Source organism: Branchiostoma lanceolatum, chromosome 11 (genome assembly GCF_035083965.1).
Source record: "Branchiostoma lanceolatum isolate klBraLanc5 chromosome 11, klBraLanc5.hap2, whole genome shotgun sequence".
Classification (NCBI taxonomy): domain Eukaryota; kingdom Metazoa; phylum Chordata; class Leptocardii; order Amphioxiformes; family Branchiostomatidae; genus Branchiostoma; species Branchiostoma lanceolatum.
The window spans coordinates 16,057,822-16,063,532 of record NC_089732.1 but is presented as its reverse complement, the minus strand read 5'-3'; the positions used below and the strand labels follow the sequence as shown (position 1 = coordinate 16,063,532).

The 5,711-nt window shown below is 47.1% G+C and overlaps 1 long non-coding RNA gene across 1 annotated transcript; it reads left to right on the top strand.

The window, feature by feature from the left end:
- The first annotated feature begins 1,424 nt into the window (after window positions 1–1,424).
- Window positions 1,425–4,186, top strand: LOC136444885 (uncharacterized). The gene is made up of 3 exons (XR_010757348.1): window positions 1,425–2,755; window positions 3,279–3,393; window positions 3,566–4,186. It is a non-coding gene; the product is annotated as an uncharacterized lncRNA (long non-coding RNA).
- Window positions 4,187–5,711: the final 1,525 nt, after the last annotated feature.

Genomic DNA, 5,711 nt, shown 5'->3' with positions numbered 1-5,711 from the left:
ACGCAACCCACTGTTTTGGGTTGGTAGTGCCCATCACACGTTAGGAATATCGGAGTGGAGGGATGTTTTGAAAACGTTTTGTTATTTGGGTCATTGTGTTGCCCTTGGAGGATTGCATCCCATTCGCCGCGGTGCCTGTGCAGCTCCCCCGCCAAGAATATGTCCGGGTCCCTGAATAGTATGTCCTCTGGGGAGGCGAAACAACGGCCTTGGGAAACCGAGTGCCTTTATTTATCAGACGGTGGGTTTAGCAACACTCAACAAACCTAGGTCTCTCGGTGTCCCGTGCGCTCTTTACATCGACGACAGGCACGCCGGACAGCTCGCATAACCCTCAGCCCTAGGTTAAAGCCGCGAGGTCCATTCACGTCAGCTGAAGCGGGGGAGCGACGCGGAACCTTGGTCCGATTTCCAGCTAGCGCAAGCGGCGGCGTTTATTCTGTGCAAAACCCTGGTGGACTTGGGGTACTTTATTGGCCTCACCAAGTCTACATTGGTTCCGACTCCCAAGTCTACATTGGTTCCGACTCAGCGCCCCGTTTTCCTGGGCATAATTTCCGACCTGGTCGCTCAGGCTTTCCGGTTGGTAGTGGAGAAGATAGAAGCATTTGCGGTCTTGAGAGAGTCGACCCCGTCGTCTCCGCAGGTCCAGATCAAGACGGCACAGAAACTGGCAGGGAAAATCGTGTCATTCTCGCTTGCAGTGCCGGCTGCGAAGTTCTTTTCCAGAGAGTTGTACCACGCAATCAGCTTAGCCAGAGCATCGGGCGGCCTGGTGCAGATCACCGATCCAGTGAAGCGACAAGTACAGTACTGGTGTTTTCTGGACGATTGGAAAGGATGCCTGGAGTGGAGTCCGGAGAAAAAGGAGGTCATCACTCTCGCCTCGGACTCATCTGGTTTCAGATGGGGAGGGGTGATAGACACAGGAAGTGGGAAGGTCCAGATATGGGACTATTGGAAGTCGGACATGGCACAGGAACATATGTCAATTAAGGAGATTGATGCCTTGAGGGAGACGCTAGAAACGATTCCACAGCATCCAGGCAAAGTTCGGGAAGCACGACACAGACCTTATGGCTTTGCCGTCTAACGTGCAGAAGGATGAGCGGGGTCAGCCTTTAAAGTTCTTCAGCCCGCATCCAGCTAGGGGCGCGGACGGGGTCGATGCGTTCGCTCCCGATCTCAAGGGGCGAAAGGTGTATGCCTTCCCGCCTTACACACTCATCCCGGCGACGGTGTCCTTCCTCTGCGAGCAGCAGGCGGACGCTACCATTTTGGTCCCTGACCTGTCACCCAAGGGTTTCTGCGGTCCCTGACCTGTCACCCAATGGTTTCTGGTGGCCTGTCCTACTGGCACGCGCCAAAGCCTCCATATTGGTAGCCAGGAAAGGAGAAGTGGCTTTTCGGTACCTGCGCCGGAATATACACTGCACGAAATGGCCACGTATCCTGACGGATCCGACGTATCCGGAATCGGGCCTCATGGCGTTTCCGAGCGAATCCGGAAAAATCCCAGTTCACTGCTCGGATACTGAAGTGCCCGCAGATCCGACCAATTCCGACGCCGTATTCTTCTGGATTCGTGATGCGCCTCGGATACCCGAAAATATTTGCGCGGATCCCTCGTTTTTTGATATTTGGAATGTTCGGATTGTTTGTATGTCGGTAGTTGCTTCGGATCCTGACGAATAAATACACACGGCACGGCATGATCTCATTTCCTGACGAATCCAGCAGATCCGGAATTGCGCATCATAGCAGATACGGAACGTTTCCGATTGGATCCGATTAACCTCAGATCAGACAATTCCGGCGCCGTATACGTCTGGATCCTTCATACGTTTCGGGTACAGATACGGAACGTTTCCGAGCAAATTCAGACAATTACCAGGTACACCTCAGATCCGGCAATTCCGACGCCGTATACGTCTGGATCCGTGATGCGCGTCGGATACCTGAGGATATTTGCGCGGATCCTTCGTTTCTAGATATTTGTCAATATGGCAGAGATGTTCGGATTGTTTGTCGGTAGTTGCTTCGGATCCTGACCAACAAATACACACTGCACGGCACGCGGCATGATCTCAGATCCTGACGAATCCAACAGATCCGGAATTGCGCATCATAGCAGATACGGAACGTTTCCGATTGGATCCGATGTACCTCAGATCCGACAATTCCCGCGCCGTATACGTCTGGATCCTTCATATGTTTCGGGTACAGATACGGAACGTTTCCGAGCAAATTCGGACAAATACCAGGAACACCTCAGATCCAGCAATTCTGATGCCGCATACGTCTTGATACGTTTCGGGTACAGATACAATATCTACTCGGATCTTTCATTTTTTTAATGTATTTGCCAATATGTTAGAAGTTCAGATTTGCCAATATGTTAGAAGTCATGAGCTGTCTCGGATCCTGACGTGTACGGAACACGGATTCGTGTCGGATATCCAAATTACCCACAAGACACTTCTGGGCGCGACAAACGTGAACGGTTTTCTTTCGGTTAACAGCACAGACAAGAACGGCGTTTCATCACCTTCTGTGCTTAACATGGCATCGCCAGAGTCTACCATGGTCGACCAGTGATTTTTGAGTGGCTTGAGAGTCGAAGGGAATTCGGTGTAAACTCAAACGCACGGAATTGCGACGTTGTCTTCTTCGTGCATGCAATATTCGTCGCCCCCCTCCCCCCTTGTAAACGCTGGTAGGGAGTTGATTCATCATTTTGAGGGACTGCCCTTTGGTAAGTACAAATTGAAAAATTCCCGTTTCTAACTAGTTTTGACGTCAGTTATCCTCCTATTGTGGCTTGACATATCATCGCATTCGCATGACCATAAGAATTCTCCAGCCGACCTACCCTTTTACGGCGTTAGGATCTAGGAAATTTAAAATTTCAATTTGTTCATTCTTGCCAATGGTCAGCAGACATGTGTGTCTGGTTAACGTTTCAGATACAAAATAGCAAGCAGTGGAGGGAAAGATAATTAAAGACATGGAAGGGAAGAAAATGTCATAAGTATTTGTCCCACAAAGATCCCACAGTTTGTGGATAGTGAACTAGAACTTATAAGGAGGCAGTAGTGTGCCTCAGTGATTATTTCATTCAGTTATAGCTGTGCATGTTTGATCAATATCATATTCAAGTTATAGATGTAAGTTTTACGTAGTCAATTCAACGATGCCCAGATTCATTTTTTTTACACATGCGAGTATGTGATATGTTTAATATTTGTCATTGTTTCCATTTATATACATATATCCAGTACAGCATCGGCAGATACTTCCTTCACAAATGCAGCACATATTGTGAGGACCTTGGCTGGGAACAAAGCAATCAACTGTCAGATGCTCAGCTGCTGAGTACCTCAGGCTCCTTTGGTAAGTCCATCATCGGTACACTTCAATGTTAGCTGAGAGAGGCATGATGGATATCCATTGTCCCGTGTTTTTTGTAGCTGCTGTGATGAAACGAAGCCCATGTCAAAATCATGTGACATGTTCCTTAAATACGTGAATTGATATTTATTCATCATTTGGTTTTATCATATAGGAACTGGTTCATCACAAGATGGACTCCAAGCTGAGTCCAACATGCAGATACAGAAGAAATCAGCCTTGCCTGTCCCTTACCAAGAGTGCATGGAAGAAGTGAACTCAGATGTAGTCAGAGAATGGGGAGAGGACGATTATACACATGCAGTTCCACGGCATATGCTACTTACGTTTAAAATGTGGCGTGTCATCATGGGAGTTCTTCAGACAGTATAATGTTACTTTCTATTTTCAACCTCTGTATTTGAAATAATTGTATCTGATGGCTTTCAGACGAAGAGCTGGCCACAAATAAGGCTTTTATTACTTTAGTGGAATATTTAGAACATTTAGATAATTTTGGTCCAAGGGCACTATACAGTAGTAAATATTACCACAATGTTGTGATGATGTTAATTGTAATACATTTCATAATTTTTCAGAACATTGTGCTTGCACAACCCCAATTTACCGACATTAACCTGCATATGCAGTGGTGCTTTGAGTATGTGGATGTCCCTCAGCCTGTCTCAAATGAAATGGATCATTTAGCCACATAGTACTTCCGTATTGTATTGTATTTGATAGTTTTTGAACTTAGAAATACATTATGTTGAGATATGAAATGATACATATGTTACATACAGGCTTTCCCCAACTTCCTGTCATTCAAAATGATGTTTTGGGTATAGTTAAATTAGGAATGCAAGCACTTAGTCGGATCCGTTACGGATTCGTTGTTGGGTCTACCTGTATCCGTCAGTATTCACCATTTTCTTCAAAATAAAGACAAATCCCTGTACGCATCCGTCAGGATCTGTGGCATTTCCGTACAGTGTACGGCTCCGTATTCGTCGAAAATCCCTTACTTTCAGATTCTTCAGGAAATATTCCATATACCGGTGCGGAAATAGTCGGATACGTTACACGAATCCGCATGTATCCGTCAGTATCCGCCAAAAATACAGAAAAATTCCTGTTCGTATCCGTCAGGATCGGTGGCATTTCCGTACAGTGTACGGCTCCGTATTCGTCGAAAATCCCTCACTTTCGGATTCTTCAGGAAATATTCCATATACCGGTGCGGAAATAGTCGGATACGTTACACGAATCCGCATGTATCCGTCAGTATCCGCCAAAAATACAGAAAAAATCCTGTTCGTATCCGTCAGGATCGGTGGCATTTCCGTACAGTGTACGGCTCCGTATTCGTCGAAAATCCCTTACTTTCGGATTCTTCAGGAAATATTCCATATACCGGTGCGGAAATAGTCGGATACCTTACACGAATCCGCATGTATCCGTCAGTATCCGTCAGTATCCGACAAAAATACAGAAAAATCCCGGTACGTATACGCCGGGAAACGAGGCCATTTCGTGCAGTGATAGGCTGGAAGACGACAGAGACGTTCTCGGACCTTTGGGCGTTCAAACTGTAAGCTAGTCAAAAGATTAGTAAATGCAGTTAGACCATCTCAGCACAGGATGGGTCCACACGTTGGAAAAGGACTCGAGGGACGGAACTAGGCTGAGTTGATTTCGTCGTTAGCGGCGATAGTTGTTGAGGATCCTGTCATTACTGGTGTTAGTTTAGGCTAAGAAAATTCGCATGTCGGATGGTTCCCCCTCTTTTCATTTTGTCATTAAAGGAGTTTCACACAGTTTGTATCCAGTCTTTTTATTTCGAGAACGTGTAAGAGCGGGGACGTGAGGGAACAGGAGGTGCGGTTAAATCATAGGGAGCGCGCCTAGTAATCGGCGCTCATCCCGGACGTAATTATTCACCACACTGGGTCGTAGTATTAACACTGGGCATACATACAGCAGCCATGCGTTCCCCCCACACCCCTTCAACAGGTATCCCCATGTTACTTCATTTAGGGACGCGGGCGTACGCCGAGATCCACTCTACCCGCGGGTATTTTAGTGTTCCCTTGGGACAGGTCGTGGCTAGAGGTTTAGGTCTTCCAGTTGGTCATTCCTACCGCTAGAATCTCAATGCTTTTGTGCTTCTGCCTCGACAGATCTCTAATACCTCGAAGGTGTGGATGTCGGCGGAGAGATGCTCGGTATGTGGATATCCGAATGACTTTACGTTCCAACTCTGCCAGATGTGCGGGATGGACAGGCAGCTCTGGGGCCAGATGAGCCAGCAAGATGGCACC